At 44.3% G+C, this 27,436-nt stretch overlaps 1 protein-coding gene across 1 annotated transcript in view; it reads right to left on the bottom strand.

The window, feature by feature from the left end:
• Positions 1-4,628, bottom strand: part of ABCA1 (ATP binding cassette subfamily A member 1) — a 147,369-nt gene extending 142,741 nt beyond the window's left edge. Inside the window, exon 1 of the mRNA XM_030826599.1 lies at positions 4,300-4,628. The gene's annotated coding sequence lies outside the window, so the exon portion shown is untranslated. The remainder of the gene's footprint in view (positions 1-4,299) is intronic.
• Between the last annotated feature and the right edge of the window lie 22,808 nt (positions 4,629-27,436).

Genomic DNA, 27,436 nt, shown 5'->3' with positions numbered 1-27,436 from the left:
TTCAAGTCTCAGCTCTGCCTCTTGCAAGGTATATGGCCAGAGAAAAATTAGCTTCTCATTTACTTAATCTTGTAAACTAGGGACAATAAATGGTTTTGTTGTGAAAATTCAATTAGCATTTGATGATCTGCACAGTGGCTTATGCCTGTAATCCCAGCATTTGGGGAGGCTGATGTGGGAGGATCGCTTGAGCCCAAGAGTTCAAGACCAGTCAGGGCAACATAGTGAGACCTTGTCTTTACAAAAAATTTTAAAAATTTAGCCAGGAGCAGTGGTGCGTGCCTGTGGCCCCAGCTCCTTAAGAGGCTGATGTATGAGGATCACGTGAGCGCGGGAGGCTGAGGTTGCAGTGAGCCTTGTCTGTGCAGCTGCACTCCACCCTGTGCAACAGAGCAAGACCCTATCTCAAAATAAATACAATGAATAAACACGTGAAAAACATTTCAAACAGTACTTGCTACACAGTGCTACGTAAGTGTCTATTCAACATTGCAATAACTTTGGCCATTCATGGTTGTATCCACATGCAGATATGAAGATGGTTGCATTTTTTAGAGTAGGCCCTCTCTCAGCATAAACAAAACAAGTGTTCAGAATGATCTTTTAAAATTTGATGTTAGAGTAAATGACCATAACAACTACTATAATCGTATTATTTATTTAATATCTGGATACTTTAAAAAAATGTATTTGAGGCCGGGTGTGATTGCTCATGTCTGTAATCCCAGCACTTTGGGAGGCTGAGGCTGGCAGATCACTTGAGGTCAGGAGCTCGAGACCAGCCTGGCCAACATGGTGAAACCCTGTCTCTACTAAAAACACAAAAACTAGCCAGGTGTGGTGGCACGCACCTGTAATCCCAGCTACTCAGGAGGTTGAGGCAGGAGAATCACCTGAACCTGAGAAGTGGAAGTTGCAGTGAGCCAAGATCACTCCACTGCGCTCCAGCCTAGGCAAAAGAGCAAGACTCCATCTCAGAAAAAAAAAAAAAAAGTATTTGGTTTTAAAAGTATTTTAGAAATGCGAAAACCACATGCATTTTGATATTTTCTAGACATCTAGATATCTTCATAATTAGAAGAGTCTATCTAAGGTAATGTTCACTTATTCTAGGAGCTAAAAATTAAAACAATGCCAAGACCTTAATTTGTAGCCACTAATAATATAGCTTAAGTATCCCGGCTTATGGGAGAGAAGATCTCTTTAAAAAAAAAAAAAAAAAAGATTTAAATGGAAAAATATCCCAACCACCTCCTCTCCAAAAAGGTAAGTACTACAGAAGAAAATAAAAAGCTAAGTCGCTGAACTTCTTCAGTTTCATTCATTTTTTTATGTTTACACTGGGACTTCCTTGAGCAGAAGGAACCAATGCTTGAAAACAATCAAGCCCTGATCACTCTTTTCCAATCCTGCACTAATGCACTGTCTCACACAAACCGAAAATATGTTCTAAGTCAAAATGTGTCCGAGGGTCGGGCGCGGTGCTTCACGCCTGTAATCCCAACTTTGGGAGGCCAAGGCGGGTGGATCAAGAGGTCAGGAGATCGAGACCATCCTGGCCAACATGGTGAAACTCTGTCTCTACTAAAAATGCAGAAATTAGCCAGGCATGGTGGCGGGCGCCTGTAGTCCCAGCTACTCAGGAGGCTGAAGCAGGAGAATCGCTTGAACCCAGGAGGTGGAGGTTGCAGTGAGCTGATATCGTGCCACTGCACTCCAGCCTGGGCAACAGAGCAAGACTGCATCTCAAAAAAAAAAAAAAAAAAAAGTGTCCAGCGTCCATTATAGACCTGCACTCGTAGAAATACGAGGGTTGAGATTTCAAATGCTCATCTGCAGGGGGGACAACATATCACAGATGTCCAGGTTACAGTCAGATATGTCATTCTGGAACATTATGTGGGTGCTCAAATACAGACTCCTAAACTGCTCTGACAACAGTAGCAATTCTAGTCCCTTAAATGGCTTGTAGTCATCATAAAGGCTGAAGACCCTCTTCCCCGGTCCTTCTGATTGTAAACCAATGTTTTCCTAAAATTCCCTAGCATTAATTATTTTAATGGTTTGTGGAATTATTTAATGGCCTGTGGAAGCACTTGGGAAACAGGCTGACAATGGAAACTTTGTATTTGAAAAATATTGTAATATCTGTAGAGGTTCTACTCAGGAATAGTTTCCATGCTTCCATACTTTCTCTGATTTAGGAGAAAGTTTCTCAAGAGAATGATATTCTCAACAGAAACGGAAAGTTTCTCAACAGAAAGCCTCTATTATTTTTGTGGTAGGTATGAGAAGAATAGGCTGAAATAAAAGGGGAGATGAAAACTTAAGGACTTTAAGTTTTGTTTGAAAAGAAGATCATAATTTAAGTCTGGGTTCTAAACTACGGCCGTTAAAAAAAAAAAAAGAAAGAAAAAAAATCAAGAAAATTCCACTCTTTAACTTGGGGGAAATTTTTGTGAGGTTCTCTTCATGGGAAGCAGGGATTCGGCCATGGAGGGCAAGTGACTTGCTGCTTTCAGTACCCAGGAGGTTTTTTTAAATATGAAATTTGTCCACTATGAGATGAATGTGTATATACTACCCATTCTCTTCTTGGAGTGTCATTGAAAAGTCGGATTTTAAAAGCTAATGGTATCAGTGCTGCAAAGGCAGGCCAATTACTGCCAGTGCCAGACAACTTTTTTCTTTCTTTATTTTCTTATTTTTAATCTTATTTCTTTCCTTCTTTTTGATAAAAGATATACCTAAAGAGGCACCTACACACAACCCTGGCACCGTCCGCCGCCCCAAGAACCTTCCTGCTTTACCAATGGCCTGGGAGTTGGCAAACACGCTAACAAACAAACAAAAAAACCAAACGGGCTTTCGCCTCAACCTCATAGTTCCTCCCCGTCTGCAACCACCGGTCTTCACCGGATTCACAGTCGGAATCGCGAGCAAAGACACCTAGCAGAGCCGGCCTATTCCTAGGTCTTCCGGCCAGGAGGCGCTGCGGGCCAGTCTCCGGGGGCCACCGCAGCCCGCGCGCCCAGCACCCCCACCCTCACGGCAGAGCCCAGCCCAGCCCCGCGGCGGAGCTCCGAGTTCTGCGCCGCCCGCCGGGGTTACTCCCGGTCATTCCACGGCACCACCTTCTTCCCCATCTGCGCCCGGGCAGAAGCTGCCCCGAGAGACCAGCGGCAAGGGTCTGGAAGATGGGGCGGCAGGGAACGTGGGAGAGGGAGGATTGGGCACCCCACCTCCGGGTTTCCGCAGGCTCTCCTAAGTCCGGTTTTTAAAAGAGATAAAACTCGGCCGCGCGCGGTGGCTCACGCCTGTAATCCCAGCACTTTGGGAGGCCGAGGCCGGTGGATCACCTGAGGTCGCGGGTTCGAGACCAGCCTGGCCAACAAGTTGAAACCCCGTCTCTACTAAAAATACAAGAATTAACTGGGTGTGGTGACGCGCCTGTAATCCCAGCTACTCAGGAGGCTGAGGCAGGAGAATCGCTTGAACCCGGGAGGCGGAGGTTGCAGTGAGCGGAGATCGCTCCATTGCACTCCAGCCTGGGCGACAGAGCAAGACTTAAAGGAAAGAAAAAAAAAAAAGAAAAGGAAACAAAACTCGTCCGCGCTCTGCGCCAGGGACACCAGCTCAGCTGAGCGCACGGAGACTGTACGCAGGACCTCCCTACCCCTCAGGTCAAACAAAGCCCCAAGGCCTCTAGTGAGCAATAGCACCACGGACCCCGTTTGGGACACCTCTAACTCGAGTTCCCGGATTCACAGTCCGAGACTGTGCCGCTCCAGTCCCGGGGAGCATATAGTCGATTCCCAGGTCAGAACAGACCAGCTTCTTAAGAACCGAGTGAGGACTCAGTGCTGGCATTTGTCTCCGTAGGTACTGGCCGACCCGCAACCAGAGGAGTTTCTAGCCAGCTCAGGCCCCTCTGAACAAAGAAGCGCTCCCTGCCGGACCTGCAACTCTCCCCACCCGGCAGCAGCACCCTCAGCACGCCCGGGAACCCCCGACCCCTCTGAGCCCGGGGTACTGCGCCCGGGTCTCCACGCCCAGAGATGCTCCCCGGTCTCCACCGCCGGGCAAACCCCAAGCGCAGCAGCGCAGAGTCCTGGGGTCACCAGAGCTCGTCCTAGGACATCGTCTCCCCATTTACACCGCCCCCGGTCCCATTTGAGTTGCAAGTGGTGGTGATGTGGGGCTCCGGATCAAAGTTCCCAAAACCGAGCGCTTCCCGAAGCCTCCTTGGCCTCGAAACAAAACAATAACGCCCAAGTAAGTCACTGGAGAGCCTCTTACCTGTTTTCCACTTTTGTGTTTGCGTCTCTTTCTCCTACCCCTTGACAAGCCTTCCGGAGAAGGGGAGAAAACAGAACGGGGGAAAAAACAAGGGGCAAAGCGCCCTGAGAACTGGCCCTGTTGGTGCGCGGAGCCCCCCGCCCTGCCCTGCCCTGCCCTGCCCTGCCGCAGCCCGGGAGAGAAGAGTCGCGGCTCGGCTCTGCGGGTCCCGGCCCCACTCACTCTCGCTCGCAATTACGGGGTTTTTGCCGAGACTAGTTCCTTTTATAGATTCGGCTGCACCGAGCGCAGAGGTTACTATCGGTCAAAGCCTGTGCTCTCCCTCCTCCCCGCCCCCTTCCCGGCCTCTGTTTATGTAGTTCAGTCACTCAGCAGAAAGCACGTGGAGCCGGGGCCCGCCCCTTAAACGGGCGACGTTCAGCCGCCCACGACACAGCTAGGGGGTTGGGGGGAGGTGGGTGGGGTGGGGGGGTGGGGGTGGAGGGTGCAGCAGGTGTCTTAGGGTCCGCAGTCTGCGTCCCCTGCCCCCGCCCGGGCCCCCTGGCCTAAGACGCGCGGGAAGCGCTGGGCTCGGGGCTGCGCCGCAGACTCTCTAGTCCACGTTCCCGGCAGCCAAGGGCACCAGTGGAATTTGCTTCCTCTAAATCGTGCTTTCTTTTTTTTTTTTTTTTTGAGACGGAGTCTTGCTCTGTCGCCCAGGCTGGAGTGCAGTGGTGCGATCTCGGCTCACTGCAAGCTCCGCCTCCCGGGTTCACGCCATTCTCCTGCCTCAGCCTGTCCGAGTAGCTGGGACTACAGGCGCCCGCCACCAAGCCCGGCTAATTTTTTGTATTTTTAGTAGAGAGGGGGTTTCACCGTGGTCTCGATCTCCTGACCTCGTGATCCGCCCGCCTCGGCCTCCCAAAGTGCTGGGATTACAAGCGTGAGCCACCGCGCCCAGCCTAATCGTGCTTTCTGCAATTTTTTTTTCCTTTGTTAGTTTCCTCAGCCGGAGGGAGGGATTGGGGGAGAGAGAGCTCGAGGCTGAATCTCCCTTAGGACGCCAATCATTTTGTCCTTGGTTTCCTTTCAAAGGCCTAGGCTGGGTTGAGGGGAAGGTGGACAGTCCTCTGGGTAACCGGCTGCTTTTGTTTCCCCCCCCCCCACAAACCTTGACTTTGATTTTTGATAGGCGACCTACTGCCTTCGAGAATCCCGGCCTGAGCTCCCCAGGTCCCTCAGAGGACCCGAGAGGAACATCTTACTGCTTCTCTTCATAAATGAGAGGAAGGAGGCCAGAAAAACAAAAAAAGAAACAAACAAACAAAAACACAGAACAATATGGACCAGCCCCCTTTTAATTTCATTATATTGATCAGCCTCCCTGTGATAAAAACACAGGACTTGTATTTAGTTTGTATACATTTGTAAAGTGCAGCCAGAGAATTGCAGTCGTGTAAAATTATGTAGCCACTCCAGACCTCTAACTTCTCTGTTTGCCTTTGGCTGTAGGGAGCAAAACCACCCAAAACACTGGAGGGGCAAAAAAAAAAAAAAGGCAAGAGTAGGAATGCAGGCCTACACACCATATGTCTAAATATTTAAGTCATCCATCAAGCCAACAAACTAAATGTCACCTCATTCTGGCCAAAACTCAGGTCAAACTGTGAAGAGTCTAAATATGAATCTGCCCTGAAGGGCAGATTCATAGAAGACTCAGGACAGACCCGCAGAAGAGGCCCAAGCAGGTCCTGGAAGTGCACGTGGAGGCCACAAGTTCTCCTACCTTGACAAAGATACCTTTGTAGCCACCTTGAAGGGCAGATTCACGTTTAGACTCTTCACAGTTTGACCTGAGTTTTGGCCAGAATGAGGTGGCATGAGAGAGCTGCCCCAAGCCTACTTCTCTTCCCACCTCCAGCTCCATCATATTCCAGAACTCCCACCATCTGCATGCAGACAGTCAGCTGCACAAGTCCCCTCCACGCTACAGTCAACAGGATCTCCAGGCCACGGCTCAAGCCCAGGTACCCACATCAGTGGCTCTATCAACACTCAGAACAGACCCATAGAAGAGGCCCAAGCAGACCCTGGAAGTGCATGTGGAGGCCACCAGGCAAGGAATTCTGGAGTCCCAGGTACTCATAACTGTGGGTGGCATGGCCCCTTTGCACCATGGATTGTTTGCCCTTAGAAAGGGATGGATCTGAGCTGGGCGCAGTGGCTCATGCCTGTAATCCCAGCACTTTGGGAGGCCAAGGTGGGCAGATCACCTCAGGTCAGGAGTTCGAAACCATCCTGGCCAACGTGATGAAACCCAGTCTCTACTAAAAATACAAAAATTAGCCAGACGTAGTGGTAGGCACCTGTTATCCCAGGAGGCTGAGGCAGGAGAATTGCTTGAACCCGGGAGGCAGAGGTGACAGTGAGCCGAGATCATGCCACTGCACTCCAGCCTGAGTGACAGAGCAAGACTTCGTGTCAAGAAAAAAAAAAAAAAAAAGAAAGGGATGGATCTCAGAAAGGCCAGAGATGAGCTTTCTAAAGCCCAAGGCCCAGGAGAGGGGACCCCCTTGCCTCAGTCAAAGAATAACCTTGGTCAATAAATTGGGTTTTGGGGTCAAACTTGACAACCACATGATAAGCAATTTAGGTAAAGTCTTTCTGCCTCTGTTTCATCTTGTTTTTTTCTTTTTTCATCTTTTTTCCTTCCTTCCTTCCTTCCTTCCTTCCTTCCTTCCTCCCTCCCCCCTCCCCTCCCCTCCCCTCCCCTCCTCTTCTCTTTCTTTCTTTCTTTCTCTTTCATTTCTTTCTTTTGAGACAGGGTCTTGCTCTGTCTACCCAGGCTGGAGTGCAGTGGTCCAATCATGGCTCACTGTAGACTTGACTTCCTGGGCTCAAGTGATCCTCCCACCTTAGCCTCCCAAGTAGCTGGGACCACAGGTGCAAGCCACCACACCCATCTAATTTTTGTATTTTTTTTGTAGAGACAGGGTTTTTCCATGTTACCTAGGTTGGTCTCAAACTCTGGAGCTCAAGCAATCCTCTGGCCTCAGCCTCCCAAAGTGCTGGGATTACAGGCATTAGCCATTGTGCCCAGCCTCTTTCTTCATCTTTAAAATGGAGAGATGTATGTTCTGTCCACCTCACAGGGGTTTTCTGAAAGTGAACTTTGTTGAAACCTTCGAGCTCCTTGGCAGAATGGTGTTATAAAAGCAGAGAGTGTTATTAAAAGGTGTTATCTTTCCTAGCATGATTTTAGAGAGTAATTAGATCTCCCTGACCCTCCATCTCCTCTCTCCTTCTTCTCCTACTTATTTGAAGTCAACCACCAAAATCATTCTTTTTTTTTTTAATTGAGATGGAGTTTCATTCTTGTTGCCCAGGCTGGGGTGCAATGGCGTGATCTCAGCTCACTGCAACCTCCACCTCCCAAGTAGCTGAGACTACAGGCACCCGCCACCATGCCCGGCTAATTTTTTATATTTTTTAGTAGAGACGGGGTTTCACTATGTTGGCCAGGTTGGTCTCAAACTCCTGACCTCGGGTGATCCACCCGCCTCAGCCTCCCAAAGTGCTGAGATTATAGGCATGAGCCACTGTGCCCAGCCCAAAATCATTCTTTTTGGAATTTTGAAGCATATAATTCCAAAAGGTATGAAGGTAATCGGTTAGATTGCTCTAATAAGGGAATGGGCAACAGTTAAGTCCTATACAAATAAGACGAAGATAAGATACTACAAAAAGGGGATGAACCCAAGAAAAAAATCAAAGTCCCAGAGAGAGAACAGCCATTGATTCTAAATACAGAAGTCTATGGCCCCAAGCCAAACTTATTTCGCTAAGAACAACCTGTGGTTTCAAGAATCTGGTCATCCCCCACAGTGAATATGTGAACACATTGTAATGTTTGAAATGTTTATTTTTCTTGTTGATCTCTACTGTTAGAAGAGCTAAGTGATTTGGCCCAAAGTGGCTAAGTGATTCGGCCAGTTTGTACACGGGGATGTAAGTTTTCTGACACCAAGCTCATACTTTACTAATGTAATATCTTCATAAGACAAAAATACTGGGCCGGGCTCAGTGGCTCATGCCTGTAATCCCAGCACTTTGGGAGGCCGAGGCAGGTGAATCACGAGGTCAGGAGATCGAGACCATCCTGGCTAACAGGGTGAAACCCCATCTCTACTAAAAATACAAAAAAATTAGCCGGGTGTAGTGGCGGGCACCTGTAGTCCCAGCTACTCGGGAGGCTGAAGCAGGAGAATGGTGTGAACCTGGGAAGCGGAGCTTGCAGTGAGCCGAGATCGTGCCACTGAACTCCAGCAGAGCAAGACTCAAAAAAATATATATACTGAATCTCAAAAGCTAGAGCCTAAGAGATGCCCCTTGAAAAAGAAGCTTACAAGTGTGAATTATCTTCCTTCCAGCCCTTAGGTTGGTTTGTCTTTTAGTATATTTCAATCAGCTTCCCCCTCCCCATCCCATCCCTGCCCCCCACACCAACACCAAAACCCCAAGTCCCTCCTCTAGGTGACTCCTTCCAAATACATAGGAAGGCCCTCCTTTGTTGCTGTTTTTCTGGGGAGGCTGGTTCTGTAAATGTAGCTTGGGTGGCTCGAGGTTCTATTCTGAGATGACCCTGGCATCTTCTAATTACAGAATCAACCTTCAGGCAGCTGTAGCCTTGCAGACTCTGCTGGAGGTCATGGAACTACAGAAAAGCTCAATCTTATCATTCTATTGAGGCTTTTAAATTGGAGATTACCTAAGTAGCATTGCTTGGAGGTTGCTTTGATATATCTGTTAACTCATCTGCATAAATGTACATGTACACATTGTTTAAAATACAAATGATACTGGTTGCTAGAAATTGAAAAAATAGAGTAATGCAGGAAGTCAATGAAGAATAAAAAATAATACATTCTAAAGTGATGTTTTAAGATGAATTTGTTATGATTAAGAAGACCTGGTGGGGCACAGTGGCTCATGCCTATAATCCCAGCACTTTGGGAGGCCAAGGTGGGCAGATCACTTGAGGTTAGGAGTTCGAGACCAGCTTGGCCAACATAGCGAAAACCTGTCTCTACTAAAAATACAAAAATTAGCCGGGTGTGGTGGTTCGCACCTATAGTCACAGCTACTGAGGAGTCTGAGGCAGGAGAATCACTTGAATCGGGGAGGTGGAGGTTGCGGTGAGCCGAGATTGTGCCACTGCATTCCAGCCTGGGCGACCCAGCAAGACTCAGTCTCAAAAAAAAAAAAAGACGAATACCTAATAGCTGAAGTCTTAGAGATTTTCTGGAGAGTGAGAAATGCCTCAAAATAAAATAAATAAATAAATAAATAAAAAATAAGAGGGATAAAAGGACCTATAGTTCAAATTAAGTCAGCTTAATTCCAATACATAGTTAGACATAGAAACAAATTGAGCAATCAATGGTCAAATAAAAATGTACCAGGAACCATCATTAATTGTGCAGTAGACCATGTATTGCAGAGTCTTTCAATCAATTCAATTCAATTGAACCAATGTGATCCTCTTCTATATTAATGTGGCTCCTGTTGACATGCAAGCAAAATTCAAAATTATTATTGCTTCTGGACTTGAGTAAGATGTTTGTTCTGTTTGTCATTGGGATCAAGAGGTTAGCCTTGGCTGGGCACGGTGGCTCCGGCCTGTAATCCCAGCACTTTGGGAGGTCGAGGTGGGTGATCACTTGAGGTCAGGAATTTGCGACTAGCCTGGCCAACATAGTGAAACCCATCTCTGCTAAAAATTCAAACAAAATTTAGCCATGCATGGTGGTACATGCCTGTAGTTCTAGCTACTTGGGAGGCTGAGGCAAGAGAATTGTTTGAACTGGGAGGCGGAGGTTGCGGTAAGCCAAGATCATGCCACTGCACTCCAGCCTGGGTGACAGAGCGAGACTCTGTCTCAAAAAAAAAAAAAAAGAGGTTAGCCTGCTGGATTATAAATACTGCATATTCCACTGGACTTCTAGTTGATTAGTGAGTGATAATTCTTTTTAAAAGCCACCCTTCCAACCCTCTTTCCTTCAGGCTATCCCCTTAAGAGCCAAACTGCTGGAAAGATTTCATCTCTACCCCCTCCCTTTTATTAACACCTCACCCACTGCAGTCAAATTTTCACTCTCACAGCTCTGAATCTATTCTGTCCAAATTCATTAACGACTTCCTTAGAGAGAGAGAGGCCAGGGATGGGTTGGGGGGGGGCAAATGTGATCTCTTTTTTTCTTTTTCTTTATAAAATATTTTTAACATAGAAAAATAAAGAAAAATATCTTAAGCTCAGAAAAACCGCTTAATTCGTAGTGCTGTTGACCCCTTTTAAATCCTTAGGCTATTCAGTCTCTGATATGTGACACTACTGACCACACTTTCCTTCCTGAAACTGATTCCTCTCTTTTATTTCATGAATCTGGTTCTCTTCTGATTCTTCTGCCTCTTGGCACTCTTTTTCTGACTCTTGTTTCTTTATAGATCTCCTAATACTGGTTTTCTCTTTTCATTTCTACGTGCTCTCCTAATCAATATTATTCATGCCCTTGGCTTCATTTAAGCCGTGTACCACCAGCTCTTGTCTCCTTGCCAGGCTCACCCACCGTGCACCCTATGCTGCCTGGTAGAATATCCAGCAGCATGGTGTGTTGGAGCCAGCACACAAGCTCACAACAGTTGTTTTTGCATATCTCTTTTTGTGTTTGTTTGTTTGCATGTCTCTACCAGCTAGCTTGAAATCAGCCAACGGCATGAATATTACACCATTGGAAATCCAACATAAATCAGTGTCGATGAAAAGAGTAAAACTCTGTAAAATATTTAGAGATTTATTATAAGCCGAATATGAGTGATCTTGTCCCTCAGGAGACACAGCCCTCAGGAGATCCTAAGAACATGTGCCCAAGGTGGTTGGGGTGCAGCTTGGTTTTTAGGGAGATATGAGACTTCCATCAAATAAGTTTAAGAAATACATTGATTCAGTTCAAAAAGGCAGGGCAACTGGAACTGGGGGCTTCCAGGTTATACACAGATTTAAAATTTTTCTGGTTGACAATTGGTTGAGTTTATCTAAAGACCTGGGATCAATAGAAAGGAAATGTCTGGCTTAAGATAAAGGATTGTGGAGACCAAAGTTCTCAGTGTGCAGAGGAAGGCTTCAGGTAGCAGGCTTCAGAGAGAATAGATTGTAAATGCTTCTTATCAGACTTGAGGTCTGTGTTGATGTTAATGCCAGAAAGGCATAATGAGGCCTGTCCGACCCCCATTTCCCGTCATGACCTGAACCAGTCTTTCATGTTAAATTTTAAGAGTGCCCTTGCAGAGGAGGAAGTTCATTCAGATGGTTGGGGGGCCTTAGAATTATATTTTTGGCTTACATCAGGGTTTTGTTTGGTTTGGTGTTTGTATGGAAAGCCACTTGTTAACATTTATTAGGACAAAATTTTGCAGGTCATTCTACAAGTAAATCCAAAACAAACACATTTCTCGTCTTTCCTTCAAATCTCCTTCCACCATCTGCCTTTTTAAAAATTTTCATTTAATGACATCATCATCCAAACATTCACTATGGGAAATCATAGTCATCCTTGCTTGACGTTTTCATCTGTCTCCATCTTTCTCTTCTCATTTGAAAAAGCACCAAGGTCAGGTCAAGTATACCTCCCAAATATTTTATTTTTTTAATTCATCATTTATTTTTCATTCCCAGTGTCTAAGTCCAAGCCAAACATCTGGGCTTCTGTATTGCAGAACCTCCAAACTGCTGTTCCTGTCTCTAGTTTCTTCCCCTTCCTATTTGTCTTCCCTACTGCAGTAAAGTGATTTTTTTGCTTGGGGAAAAAAACAAGCAAACCAACACAAAAACAATCTAATCATATATTTTCTCCCTCCAAAAAAAATTTTCTTTTTTTTTTGAGATGGAGTCTCACTCTGTCTCCCAGACTGGAGTGCAGTGGCACAATCTCGACTCATTGCAACATCTGCCTCCCAGGTTCCAGCGAGTCTCCTGCCTCAGCTGCCCGAGTAGCTGGAGTTATAGGCACATGCCACCATGTCCGGCTAACTTTTTGTTTTTTTAGTAGAGACGGGGTTTCACCATGTTGGCCAGGCTGGTCTCGAACTCCTGACCTCAAATGATCCACCCGCCTCTGCCTGCCAAAGTGCTGGGATTACAGGTGTGAGCCACCAAGCCCACCCCATCCCTCAAAATTTACTATGGTTCTCCTTTGCTCACAAAGAAAAAATACCCTCAAAGTTCTGTAAGAAGACCTACAAAGGCTCTGAAAACACAACATTGGAAGGCCTTTGAAGCCTGATCATATGACCTGCTTCCTCCTCCATCTTCTTTCATCCATCCACACCCCACTCCTTACTCACCCCCATTCTACCAACTTACGACTCTCATCATACTTTCCCATTGCTTGGAAACCCTTCCTCTCATCTCCACTCCTGTTGTCCTGTTATGCTTTTATTCTAGAAGCAGTAGGAAACAGGGGCAGAAAAAAGAAGAAATTCACTTCCCTCATTAAATGGAAAGTTGTGAGATAGAGGGGAGATGAAGAAAGAGAGAGAGATTTTTAAGTATCCAAATTGATAGGCAAATATTACCCCCAACTCAGATCCATTATCAAGTGTAACAACAGATTCACAGAAGCAGTCAGTACCCTTAAATTTGCCAAGAAAATAATTGGACTCAGGGGATTAAAAGAAATCAAGCGCTTATTATAATAGAAGTGGCGCATCCGCATTTCTTTCCTTATTCAGAGTACTTTTTTAACACTTAAGAATCCATATTCCTGGCTATGATTTCTGGGATGAGGGACTGTTTTATTTCTTAGCCAGAAGTTTTCTTTTCTCTGACATATTAACAAAAGAGTAAGTCATTAAAAAAAAAAATCGTAGGAAATATTCCAGATACCCTTTTCTATTAGACTTCTAGAGAGACAATCCTCTTTCTCTTTCAGCATTTTGGGAACGATTTCTTCAGGAGTGCATGGTTTTTCCTCTGTTGTCCTCAATAGTCTGTGTTGTTTTGACCTATCCTTGCCCAGTATTCCTTATGACTTCTGGAATTGTCTGGACAGAAGAAATACTTTTGCCTTGTCAAAGGTTAAATGTGGAGATGTGCTATGACCCCACTGTGGGAGCAGGCCTTTTATTTCCCTTCTGTATTTCCATTCTTCTCGTGACTGCTGTCCAGTGAAATTTGAGCAATTTCTTAGCTGGCTACTTGTCCTGGTATGTAAATTAGTGGGGAATGAGCTCCATTCATAGAGGCCTGGGCTTGCCACAGAGCTGACCCCAAAGCTGGTTTCCTCTTGAGTGACTCAATCACCTAGCAGAGTTCAACAGGACATCTACCTACTCACCACTGGGATTAAAAGCCCTGGACACACTGCCTGAATGAGAAAAGAAAGCTAAATTGGGGGTGCAGTCTTAAGGTATCTAAGTAAAATAGAATAGGAGGTTGGGGAAAAGAGGGAAAATAATGTAATTATAGTCATAAAAACTGAGGGTGTTAGCAGGGTGCAAAGAGGCCCAACATTCTGATAGTCAGTTTAGCAACATGTATCAAGAGGCTTTGGTCCGGGACCAGTGGCTCATGCCTGTAATCCCAGCACTTCGGGAGGCCAAGGCGTGCAGATGACCTGAGGTCAGGAGTTCGAGACCAGCGTGACCAACATGGAGAAACCCTGTCTCTACTAAAAATACAAAATTAGCCAGGCGTGGTGGTGCATGCCTGTAATCCCAGCTACTCGGGAGGCTGAGGCAGGAGAATTGCTTGAACCTGGGAGGAGGAGGTTGCGGTGAACCGAGATCGCGCCATTGCACTCCAGCCTGGGCAACGAGAGCGAAACTCCGCCTCGAAAAAAAAAAAAAAAGCCTTTGGCCCGCTAATTTTACTTGGAGGAATTTATACTAAGGAAATATCCAACAGTATGGTAAAAAAAACTTATGTTCAAGAATGTTGTCAGTATTTTATTGATGAGTGAACATTTTAAAAATACTTAATCGTCTGATAACAATTCTAAAATACACATTGATAAATTCACGATAGAATGTTATATAGCCATGAAAGGTGAAAATAATGTTTTCAAAGAGTTGTGATATAGGAAACTGCTCATGGTAAATGTGAATTGAAAAAAAAAAAGCAAAGCTATATTTATGTGTATGATTCACATTCAGTAAAAAATAACTGTTACTATATCAATAACCTTTCTCATTGAATATGTGTGCCTAGAAAAGACTGCAAAACAAAACAAAACAAAACAAAACAAAACCCAGATAGGGGCTAACAGCAATTACCTGTGGATGGTAAGATTATAGGTAATTTTTTTCATATATGTCTGTATTTTACAAAATTTATAAGATAAACACATGCTATATACACACACACACACACACGCACGTAAACATGTTTTTTATATATATATATATATACTTTATTTTTTGAGACAGGGTCTCACTCTGTTGCCCAGGCTGGACTGCAGTGGCCCCGTCTTGGCTCACTGCAACCTCCACCTCCCAGGTTCAAGCGATTCTCCTGCCTCAATCTCCCGAGTAGCTGGGACTACAGGCGCCCACCACCATGCCCGGCTAACTTTTTTTTTGTAATTTTAGTTGAGACAGGGCTGCACCATGTTGGCCAGGCTGGTCTCAAACTCCTAACCTCAGGTGATCCGCCAGCCTCAGCCTCCCAAAGTGCTGGGATTACAGGTGTGAGCCACCACACCCAGCCTCATATGCTATTATTTAATTTAGAAAAATGATGTGAAAAATAGAGCTTGTCAAAAAAAAAGAAAAATAGAGTTTGTCAATAATTAGTAGGAGGAAAGAGTTTATAAATGAAGAAAGGCAAACAAGGAATTACCACATGGAAACAGCAAATCCTAACATATTTTAAAAGCATGTGTACATAGTAACAAAGAACAGAAGAGAATTTGGAGAGACAAAAATAGTTAAGACAGATTTGATGAGTAGGTAAACTGTAAAAGAAAATAGAATTTTAGACCAATCATAAGAGTTTACTACTAAATGAAGGTCCTGTGTGTTTAAACCTTTCTGCTTATCTGATCTTCTGACTTATCCTTCTTATCTGCAGAACATATCTGGGTGTCCATCAGCATGTTACTTCACATCTCTGTACCTCAGTTTATTCATCTTTCAAATGGAAGCAATATATAGAAGCTGCCTTATAGAGTTGGTCTGGGTATTAGATGTATAATATATGTGAACTGCTTGGTACTGTGCCTGGTATATGTTATGTGCTCAATAAATGATAGTTGTTTATTATTGTCATTTATTATCATCATCATCATCATTAAATATTATTCCAAGCAACAATATGTGTTCCTTATAGTCCAACAATAATTTAATAAATGTGACCTTTCCAAAACTCCAGTCTGCAAATTTTAAATAAATATTTTCAATTAAATTAATCAGTATGAATTATTCACCAGCCTGGAGTTCAAATATGGTCTGCCTCTCTTCTCTCTGTCTCAGACGTGGGAGTCTTGCTTTCTCACCCAGGCTAGTGAAAATGGTGCAATCATAGCTCACTGCAGCCTCTAAATCCTGGGCTCAAGGGATCCTCCTGCCTCAGCCTCCCAAGTAGCTGGGATTACAGGCATGCACCACCACGCTTAGCTGATTTTTTTAAATTTTATGTTTAGAGACGGGGTCTCACTATGCTGCCCAGACTGATCTCAAACTCCTGGTCTCAAACAATACTCCCACCTCAGCCTCCCAAGTCACTGGGATTACAGGCAGAAGCCACCATGCCCATCTCTCATATTTCTTTTTAATTTCCTATCTACTCACCCAAATACCCACCTATTTATTAGCAGAAAGGCCAGTATCTCTTTGATATGATACCTCTCCCTCCTCTTTCTCTCTCTCGCTCCCCCTCCATCAATCAGAATTGCCTCAAAGCCCTGGGGTTCTAGAGATATGGGAAATCCAGTCTGTTCACCATCGTGCTCCATGTTTTCAGTGGTCAGTTGTGCTGTCACTAGCACACAGTAGCATCACTGAAGACTGGTTGCACACCAGGGGCCCACTGGCCACACCCAGTTCTCTGCTACATGGTTTGGGCTGAAGAGTGTTAGTATTTTGTTTGAAATAGCCAAAAAGGGCTGGGCGCAGTGGCTCACACCTGTAATCTCTGCACTTTGAGAGGCCTAGGCAGATGGATCACCTGAGGTCGGGAGTTCAAAACCAGCCTGACCAACATGGAGAAACCCCGTCTCTGCTCAAAATACAAAATGAGCCAGGCATGGCAGTGCATGTCTCAGCTACTTGGGATGCTGAGGCAGGAGAAGCGCTTGAATCCAGGAGGCAGAGGTTGCGGTGAGCCGAGATCACGTCATTGCACTCCAGCCTGGGCAACAAGAGCGAAACTCTGCCAAAAAAAAAAAAAAAAAAAAAAAAAAGAAAGAAAGGAAAGAAGGAAGGAAGGAGAAGAAAGAAAGAGAGAGAGAGAAAGAAAGAAAGAGAAAGAAAGAAAGAAAGAAAGAAAGAAAAGAAAAGAAAAGAAAGAAAAGAAAAGAAAAGAAAAGAAAAGAAAAGAAAGGAAACAGAAATAGCCAACAAGTTTGGAAGTGTCACACAGAAATGTTTGTTTCTCATTTCTGTTGAAAAGGTGGAAGATCTCACCACACAAGATGTATTTCCACATAGCAACAATCAGCTGGTACTGAAAAGCTCTCTTTAGATGGAGCATGCTGTTTGCACTTTGCAAAGCCCTCACTAATCCTTGTTTTTTGTTTTGTTTTGTTTTGTTTTTGTTTTTGACACAGAGTCTCACTCTGTCACCCAGGCTGGAGTACAGTGGCGTGATCTTGGCTCACTGCAACCTCCACCTCCTGGGTTCAAGCAATTCTCCTGCCTCAGCCTCCTGAGTAGCTGGGATTACAGGTGCCTGCCACCGTGCCCAGCTAATTTTTGTATTTTTAATACAGACACGGTTTCACCATGTTGGTCAGCCTGGTCTCAAACTCCTGACCTTGTGATCCGCCCGCCTCAGCCTCCTAAAGTGCTGGGATTACATGTGTGAGCCACTGTACCTGGCCTAATCCCTGCTTTTCTCCAGCAGTCTGCCTTACTCCTTTATACTATATGCCTGATCCCTTGTGGCCCCTTGGCCTAGAAGTTCATGGGGAGTAGGGGGAATTACACGAGTTGACGCTATTACATACTGCACCCTGAAAATGTGATGAGGGAAGTGGCTGAGAATATGAGTGTAGCAGGTAGTGAATTACCTAAATCTTGGTAAGGTTAAACCTAGCTGATAGTCCTTTTACAATACTATATAACTAAATTTTCATTTCTGTGACAGTAATAAAAATTGCATCTTTTTTTTTTTTGAGACAGAGTTTCACTCTTGTCACCCAGGCTGGAGTGCAATGGTGCAATCTAGGCTCACTGCAACTTCCACCTCCCAGGTTCCAGCAATTCTCCTGCCTCAGCCTCCTGAGTAGCTGGGATTACAGGCACCCACCACCACACCCGGCTAATTTTTGTATTTTTAGTAGAGACGGGGTTTCACCACGTTGGCCAGGCTGGTCTCGAACTCCTGACCTCAGGAGATCTGCCCGCCTCGACCTCCCAGCGTGCTGGGATTACAGGCATAAGCCACCGCACCCAGCCCCAAGAATTGCATCTTTTCTTAAAGATTGTCGCCCTGAGTTTCTACTTTTGCTAGTTTGCGTCTGATTTTTTTAGGCACATGTTATGATTGTAACTGAACACAACTTGAATCACAAAGCAAAGAAAGACATTACAACCTCTAACAAAAACAACAGTACTCCTCAAAAATCTCACCCTTCACAGTATCAAAGGCATAGTAAATTCAGCAGGGAAGAGTCAAAGAGGTCAGAAGCAACACTCTCTGTTGGTAACTAAAAATGAGACCAAAGATTACATCCAAACCCATAAGAGCCTAAAGTTTGACCCAAGTCCCTTTGTTTATTGAATGGAACCCTGTAGATAAACAAAGGAAGCAAAATGAAAAACACTTACCACCCCTTCACTGGGGGTGCACAATAAGACAAAACCATTCCCAAACGAATCTTCAGTGTGTGGGAGAGAAAGAATTTTGAGTGACCTAAGATTCAATGAGATAATGGTACCTTGTATTTCTGTGAAATATTTGTCACCTTGTATTTCTAGGAAATGACCAGTGTGTCATTAAAAAATGTAATACAATAAAAACAAGGTTTGAAGTTTCACACTCCTCATTTTCTTAAAACCATGCAAAGGCAAACAGAAATGTGATACTACGAGATTTCAAGGAAACTGCAGAGTCATAGTAATTTGATTCTAAAAACAGATGCTTGACAAGAAGTTATATTTAAATCAACCATCAATCTATCAGGACATAATTTCTAAAGTTAGTAATAAATAACCTTTCCATTTCATCCTCCCAATCACCATATGCATATAATTATGCTTTATGCTAAACAAGGTACATTATTTGATTTTTGTTGTTGGTTTTTGGGGGTTTGTTTGTTTGTTTGTTTGTTTTTTGTTTTTTTTGAGACGGAGTTTTGCTCGTTGCCCAGGCTGGAGTGCAATGGCGGGATCTCAGCTCACCACAACCTTCACCTACTGGGTTGAAGCAATTCTCCTGCCTCAGCCTCCCGAGTAGCTGGGATTACAGGCATGCACCACCACACCCGGCTAATTTTGTATTTTTAGTAGAGACAGGGTTTCTCCATGTTGGTCAGGCTGATCACGAACTCCCAACCTCAGTTGATCCGCCGGCCTTGGCCTCCCAAAGTGCTGGGATTACAGGCGTGAGCCACCGTGCCCGGCCTTATTTTTTTGATATGGAGTCTCGCTCTGTGGCCCTGGCTGGAGGGCAGTGGCATGATCTTGGCGCACTGCAACCTCTATCTCCCGAGTTCAAGTGATTCTCCTGCCTCAGCCTCCTGAGTAGCTGGGATTACAGGTGCCTGCCACCATGCCCGGCTAATTTTTGTAGTTTTAATAGAGACGGGGTTTCACCACGTTGGCCAAGCTGGTCTCAAACTCCTGACCTCACGTGATCCTTTCCTTAGCGTCCCAAAGTGCTGGGATTACAGGCGTTAGCCACCGCGCATGGCTGAATTTACATTTTAAATATCAAAAGCAATGCCTCAAAAATGTGGAAGAGTGTTTGTAACCCACACATACTGGAGGGTAAAAATTTAAGCCATGGAAATAATATTGTTGATCTCAGCAGTCCAAAAAATATGCAGCTAAATGCTCTCTTTTGTAGTGTATTTTGGCAGGCAACTTTGGAGGATGGGGTACAAAATATTTGAATAAATCTGTCTTGATCCAGGAAAATTTTAACATGGTCTAAAATGCAAACCTTCAAGCTTTACATGAGTTTTTGTAAAAATTAAAATAAATTTTTAAAATAGATCAGTAATACATGCTCATAATCAAATGTCCAGACATAACAAAAGTAGAAAGACTATGAAAAAGATACAAAGAAGAAAATGAGAATCATTATAAACCCACTTCCCAGAGATAATTCTGTCCATTGTACCTTCTTCTAGAAATTGTTTCTAAACAAGTTTATTCCATATATATTATTTGTAATCTATTATTTTCACTACATTATAGTGGACAGTTTTTCATGTAAACAAGTACAGATTTTATCATCATTTTAAATGAATGTATAATACTTCACTGTACTTATGTATCACAACTTGAAAACAAATTCCTACAGATAGACATTTTGGTGTTTTGTTTTGTTTTTGGGACAGGGGTCTCACTATGTTGCCCAGGCTGGCCTGAAACTGCTGGACTCAAGTGTTCCTCTCACCTCACCCTGCCGAGTAACTGGGACTACAGGTGCACACCACTTTACCTGGCTGGTTGTACCTCTTTTTTATAGTCATGTTAAAAATGCAGCCATGATCGGGCCGGGCGCGGTGGCTCATGCTTGTAATCCCAGCACTTTGGGAGGCCGAGGCGGGCGGATCACGAGGTCAGGAGATCGAGACCATCCTGGCTAACACAGTGAAACCCCGTCTCTACTAAAATTACAAAAAATTAGCTGGGCGTGGTGGCGGGCGCCTGTAGTCCCAGCTACTCGGAGAGGCTGACGCAGGAGAATGGCGTGAACCCAGGAGGCGGAGCTTGCAGTGAGCCGAGATTGCACCCCTGCACACCAGCCTGGGTGACAGAGCGAGACTCCGTCTCAAAAAAAAAAAAAAAAAAAATGCAGCCATGATCATCTTTGTATGCTCTTTGCACACATACACAAAGATTTTTTTTTTTTTTTTTGAGACAGAGTCTCACTCTGTTGCCCAGGCTGGAGTGCGGTGGCACGATCTCGGCTCACTGCAACCTCCGCCTCCCGGGTTCAAGTGATTCTCCTGCCTCAGCCTCCCAAGTAGCTGGGACTACAGGCATGCGCCACCATGCCCGGCTAATTTTTGTATTTTCAGTAGAGACGAGGTTGCTTAATGTTGGCCAGGCTGGTCTCGAACTCCTGACCTCAGGTGATTGTCCACCTCGGTCTCCCAAAGTGCTGAGATTACAGGGGTGAACCACCGTGCCCGGCCCCCAAAGATTCTTTAGCATAGTTTTGCAAAACTGAGATTGCTGAATAATAGAACAGACAAACTTTGCATATTTATACACATAGCAAAATTGCCCACCATGAAATTTGGCATCAATGTGTACTCTCACAAACAAGGTGTTAGAATGCCCAGGCTTTTTTTTTTTTCATTTTCAGAGAGTAAAAATGACTCTTTTTTCTTTTGGTATACAGTTCTATGAATCTAAACACATGTATAGATTTGTGTTACCATGACCATAATCAGGATACAGATCCATTTCATCTCCCAAAAACACTCCCTTGTGTGCTCTTTATAGCCACAGCCTCTCCACGCACCTAAATCCCTGGCAACCAGTGATCTATTCTCTGTCCCCATAATTTTGTCGTTTCAATAATGTTATATAAATGGAATCCTAGAATATGAAATCCTTCAGACTGACTTCTTTTACTCAGCATAATGCTTTTGAGATTTATCCACATTTGTTGCATGCATCAATAGTTCTGGGGTTTTTAATATTATTATTATGATTGCTAAGTAGTATTTCATTACATGGATGTTGCACAGTTGGTTTACCCATTCACACATTAAAGGACATTTTCTCTCAGTTTTTGGCAGTTATGAATAGAACTGCTATAAAGATTCACTTACAAGTTTTTTGTGTGCAAGTATAAATTTTCCTTTTCCTAGCATAAATACCCCGGAGTGAGATTGCTGAGTCATATGGTAAGCGCGTGTTGAACTTTACAAGAAACAGCTAAACTGTTCCCCAGGGTGGCTGTACCATTTTGTATTCTCATCAGCAATGTCTGAGGGTTCCAATTGCTCTATATCCTTTTGAGCACTTGATATTTTCAGTATTTTTTACTTTAGCCATCCTAATAGATACATATTGGTATGAGTAAGCCTAGTTTATCATCCCTTTTCAACAGTCTTATCAGTCTTTAACTTATGCCCACTATAATGTATTATTGTTTTGATTTATATTTTCTTTGATTATACTGAAACATAATCAATATGGATTAAATAAAAATAAAGATAGAACATCTTTTCATGTTTATCGGTGTTTAAAATCCAATGTTTATTCTTTTCTTATGTATTTGTTAAAAGCTCTTGTTAAACCAAGTGTTTCAACTTTCTGACTGTTACATATGTTGCAAATATTTTTACCAGATTGCAATCTTATTTTAATCTGTAAATCTTTTCCTTTAGGGCTTCTGGCTTTGCTGTTTACAGATTTCTTCCCCATTTCAAGATGATAGAAATATTCAACCTCAAATTTCTTCAAGCACTTGCATAAATTATTAAGCATTTGACTTTATTAGAACCAGTCCCCTCCACCCAAGTCCAATGAGGGGAGACTCAGAAATGGGTTGAAGGTCACAGCAGTCAGCTATACTTACCGTTTGATAATGAAAACTTTTTTCAAAAAGTGTTTCCTTGTCAGCAGGGATGATTTTATACAACCACATCAAAACATTAAGTAAAATATTCTGCTGAGATGTAAAGTAAAAAGTCAGAGATACAGCAGGGGTAGTAGGGACATTGTTCTAATTCTTTGTGGGAAGGATGGGGTGGGGGTGAGGAAAGACTCCCTGGTGAAACTTTGCTAAGAATTAGCTCTCTTTAGGCCAGGTGGTTCACCCATATAATCCCAGAGCTCTAGGAGGCTGAGGCGGACGGATCACTTGAGGTCAGGAGCTTGAGACCAGCTTGGTCAACATGGCAAAACATGGTCTGTAATAAAAATACAAAAATTAGCTGGGCATGATGGTGCATGCCTGTAGTCCCAGTTACTTGGGAGGCTGAGGCAGGAAATCACTTGAACCCAGGAGGCGGAGCTTGCAGTGAGCCAAGATCACACCACCGCACTCCAGCCTGGGGGACAGAGCGAGACACCGTCTCAAAAAAAAAGAGTTACAACTAATTACAGATTTTGCCTTTGCTACAAGTATAGCTCAAATCTCCCCCTAAACAGTTGCTGGCATGGTCAAGGATACCTGGGTCAGTACCTCAGAGCCCTCGACTTGATTTTTTCTCCTTCTTTATCATGAGGCTTACCATCTCCTGCTGCAATGAATTAATATCCAAGCATTTGCTTTGTAGAACATCCTTCCAGACACCTTTCTCACGTGTAGTGTTTCCACACTGGGTTCTTTTCCTTTGTGCTATTTACTCTCTTGCACATTAATTTTTTCTCTTTTCTGTAGCTTGCTTCTCAACACCAGTCCTAGTCATGGAGCCTCTTCCTCTGCCTTTATCCTGGAGATCACTTGTAGGGAAGCCTCTGCTTAATTCACGCCATTCTCCTGCCTCAGCCTCCCGAGTAGCTGGGACTACAGGGGCCTGCCACCACGCCCGGCTAATTTTTTGTATTTTTTTTTTTTTTTTAGTAGAGACAGAGTTTCACCATGTTAGCCAGGATGGTCATGATCTCCTGACCTGGTGATCCGCCCACCTCCGCCTCCCAAAGTGCTGAGATTACAGGTGTGAGCCACCACCCCCAGCCAGTTAGTTGTAACTCTTTAGTAAAATCAACTAATGGTTTGTCTATATGTTACAAATAAATCATAAATAAATTATTCCCAAAGGTATTCCTTTTTTTTTTTTTTTTTTTTTTGGAGATGGAGTTTCACTCTTGTTCCCCAGGCTGGAGTGCAATGGCACAGTCTCAGCTCACTGCAATCTCCAAGGCCTCCTGGGTTCAAGCAATTCTCCTGCCTCAGCCTCCCAAGTAGCTGTGGGATTACAGGCATGTGCCATCACACCCAGCTAATTTTGTATTTTTAGTAGAGACAGGGGTTTCTCCATGTTGGTCAGGCTGGTCTCCAACTCCCGACCTCAGGTGATCTACCCACCTCGGCCTCCCAAAGTGCTGGGATTATGGGCGTGAGCCAGCCCGCCTGGCCCTGAGTGGAGGATTTTTTTTTTTTTTTTTTTTTTTTTTTTTTTTTTTTTTTTTTTTTTTTTTTTCCACTGTGCTGGCGATTCGCCACTGCAGCCCCCCCGCCCCATCTCCGCCCCCTCCAGCTGGCCAGGCCCCCCTCGCCGCATTGTTTTAGTGGACGGGTCACTTCTCTCCGACCGTGATCCCCGCCTCGCCTCCAAGTGCTGGGATTAGCGTGACCCCGCCCCAGTGTGCCTTTTATGCCTTTACCCATTCGAAGGTTAGAAAAGCTTTCCAGGGTGGATGGGTAAAGGCATAAAAGCACAGGGAGTAGAGCAAAATAAGGTGGGTGCAGGCAAAGTCGCTTACTGGGGCTGGAGCCCAGGAAAGTAGCTCAGTAGGAAGTGGCATCAGTGAGGTAGGAAGGCTGTCCCAGGCCAGCTCAGAAAGGGCTGAGGAGCCATGCCAGAAGGCCTGGATTCACTGTGTCCCCTTCCCTTCTATTTTAGCCTGAAATAGGCTTATAATGAAAGAGGTCCCTATCTTCATTTGTCAAGTGAACCAAAACATCCTTGCTCTTGAGACAGTATAGCAGGTAAGTGTGAACACTCTGAAACCACATGATCTGGTTTGAAATCCCAGCCTTGACCCTTGAGTAGCTGAATGACCCTGGTCAAGTTATTTACCGACTCTGTGCCTCAGTTTTATCTTTTATAAAATGAGGGTAACAATAGTACTGCCTCATAGGTTTGTGGTAAGGATTCATGAGTCAACAGAGTCATGCATTGCTTAACTACAAATACATTCTAAGAAATGAGTCTTTAGGTGACTGTCGTCATGCAAACATCATAAAATAAACTTACACAAACCTAGATGGTATAGGATACCACATGCCTAGACTGTACAATATAGCCTATTGTTCCTAGGCTACATAACCATATAGCATGTTACTGTACTGAATACAGTAGGCAATTGTAATCCACTGGTATTTATGTATCTAAACATAGAAAAGGTACAATAAGAATACAGTATAAGAGATTTTTTTTTTTTTTTTTGAGACGGAGTCTCGCTCTGTCTCCCAGGCTGGAGTGCAGTGGCTCAATCTCAGCTCACTGCAAGCTCCGCCTTCTGGGTTCACGCCATTCTCCTGCCTCAGCCTCCCGAGTAGCTGGGACTACAGACGCCCGCCACCATGCCCAGCTAATTTTTTGTATTTTTATTAGAGACAGGGTTTCACCATGTTAGCCAGGATGGTCTCGATCTCCTGAGCTCGTGATCCACCTGCCTCGGCCTCCCAAAGTGCTGGGATTACAGGCGTAAGCCACCGTGCCCGGCCTAAAAGATTTTTTAAATGGCACACCTATATAGGACACTTACCATGAATGGAGCTTGCAAGACTAGAAGTTTCTCTGGGTGAGTCAGTGAGTGAGTGACGAGTGAATGTGAAGGCATAGGATGTCACTGTATACTACTGTAGACTTTATTAACACTGTACAACTACACTATACGTTTATAAAAACATTCTTTAATACTAAATCTTAGCTCATTGTAACTTTTTAACTTTATAAACATTTTAAATTTTCACACTTATTTATTTATTATTGTTTTTTGCCCAGGCTGGAGCGCAGTGGCGCTATCTTGGCTCACTGCAACCTCCGCCTCCCAGGTTCAAGCAGTTCTCCTGCCTCAGCTTCCTGAGTAGCTGGGATTACAGGCACACACCACCACGACCAGCTAATTTTTTATATTTTTAGTAGCGACAGGGGTCTCACCATGTCGGCCAGGCTGGTCTCAAACTCCTGACCTCAAGTGATCCACCTGCCTTGGCCTCCCAAAGTGCTGGGATTACAGGTGTGAGCCACCGTGCCCAGCGTTTATTATTATTTTTTGAGGCAGGGTCACCTAGGCCAAAATGCAGTGGTACAATTATAGCTCACTGCAGCTTCAACCTCTTGAGTTCAAGCAATCCTCTCACCTCAGTCTCCTGAGTAGCTAGGACTATAGGCATGTACCCCCACGCATGGATAATTTTGTTTATTTTTTGTAGAGACGAGGTCTCACCATGTTGTTCAGGCTGGTCTCGAACTTCGGACTCAAGCTATCCTCTGTCCTCGGCCTCCCAAAGTGCTGGGATTATGGGCATGAGCCACTACACCCCACCTGATTCATTCATAATAACACTTAGCTTAAAACAAATACATCGTACAACTGTACAAACATTTTCTTTCTGGCCAGGCATGATGGCTCATGCCCGTAATCCCAGCACTTCGGGAGGCCGAGGAGGGTGGATCACCTGAGGTCAGGAGTTCAAGACAAGCCTGGCCAATATGATGAAACCCCATCTCTACTAAAAAGACAAAAGTTAGTTGGGTGTGGTGATGGGTGCCTGTAATCCCAGCTACTTGGGAGGCTGAGGCATGAGAATCGCTTGAACCTGGGAATCAGAGGTTGCACTGAGCCGAGATTGTGCCACTGCGCTCCAGCCCAGGTGACGGAGCGAGACTCTGTCTCAAAAAACAAACAAACAAACAAACAAAACATTGTCTTTCTTTATATCCTAATTCTATGAGCTTTTTTCTATTAAAAAAATTGTTTTAACTGATTAAACTTTGTTGTTAAAAACTAAGACATACACATATTAGCCTAGGCCTACATGGGGTCAGGATCATCACTATCATGGACTTCCACCTCACATCTTGTCCCACTGGAAGGTCTTCAAGGGCAGTAACATGCATGGAGCTTCCATCTCCTGTGATAACAATGCCTTTCTTCTGGAATACCTCCTGAAGGACCTGTCTAAGCCTGTTTTACAGTTAACTTTCTTTTTTCTTTTTAAATAAGTAGGAGTATACTCTAAAAAATAAAAAGTATAGTATAGTAAATACATAAACCAGTAACATACTGTTTATCATTACCAAGTATTCTGTACTATACATTTATTTGTTAGACTTTTTTTTTTGTTTTCTAAACAGGGTCTCACTCTCTCTCTCCAGGCTGGAGTGCAGTGGCACCATCATGGCTCACTGCAGACTCGACCTCCTGGGCTTAAGTGATCCTCCTGCCTCAGCCTCCTGAGTAGCGGGGACCAAAGGCACGCACCACCATGCCTGGCTAATTTGTTCTTGTAGTTTTTGTAGAGACAGGCTCTCACTATGTTGCCCCGGCTGGTCTTGAACTTATGGGCTCAAGCGATCAGCCTGCCTTGGCCTCCCACCGTACTGGGATTACAGGCATGAGCCACTGTGCCCAGCCCATACTAAACTGCTGCCATGCCAGGCGTGGCAGCACAGTAGGTTTGTTTACACCAGCATCACATTACTTATTACATGTGAGTAATGCATCCTGCTACATATGTCACTAGGCAATAGGAATTTTTGTAATCTTACGGGGTCACCATCATACATTGTGTCAGTGGTGACCTAAACATCTTATGTGTCACATAACTGTACATGTAGAAGTACTTGGAATGTAGCTGATGAGTAATCAGCATTCAATAAATATTAGATATTATTGTTATTGGATGGTATTAGCATGTTCAGGAATTAATAATGTGCTTTTGTAAGTTTCTTTTTCATCATGTGTATTTCCACTGGCCTCCTATTAGGCCACATGTGATTTTTGTTTGCTTTTCACAGCCTTGTCCAACCCCCCACCCAGGACAAGATCCTTCCTTAAACATTACTTCTGAAGGGCC

The sequence above is a fragment of the Nomascus leucogenys genome, chromosome 1a (assembly GCF_006542625.1).
Source record: "Nomascus leucogenys isolate Asia chromosome 1a, Asia_NLE_v1, whole genome shotgun sequence".
Classification (NCBI taxonomy): domain Eukaryota; kingdom Metazoa; phylum Chordata; class Mammalia; order Primates; family Hylobatidae; genus Nomascus; species Nomascus leucogenys.
Note: the sequence above shows the minus strand (reverse complement) of the source record. Positions and strands in the feature narration are given on the sequence as shown.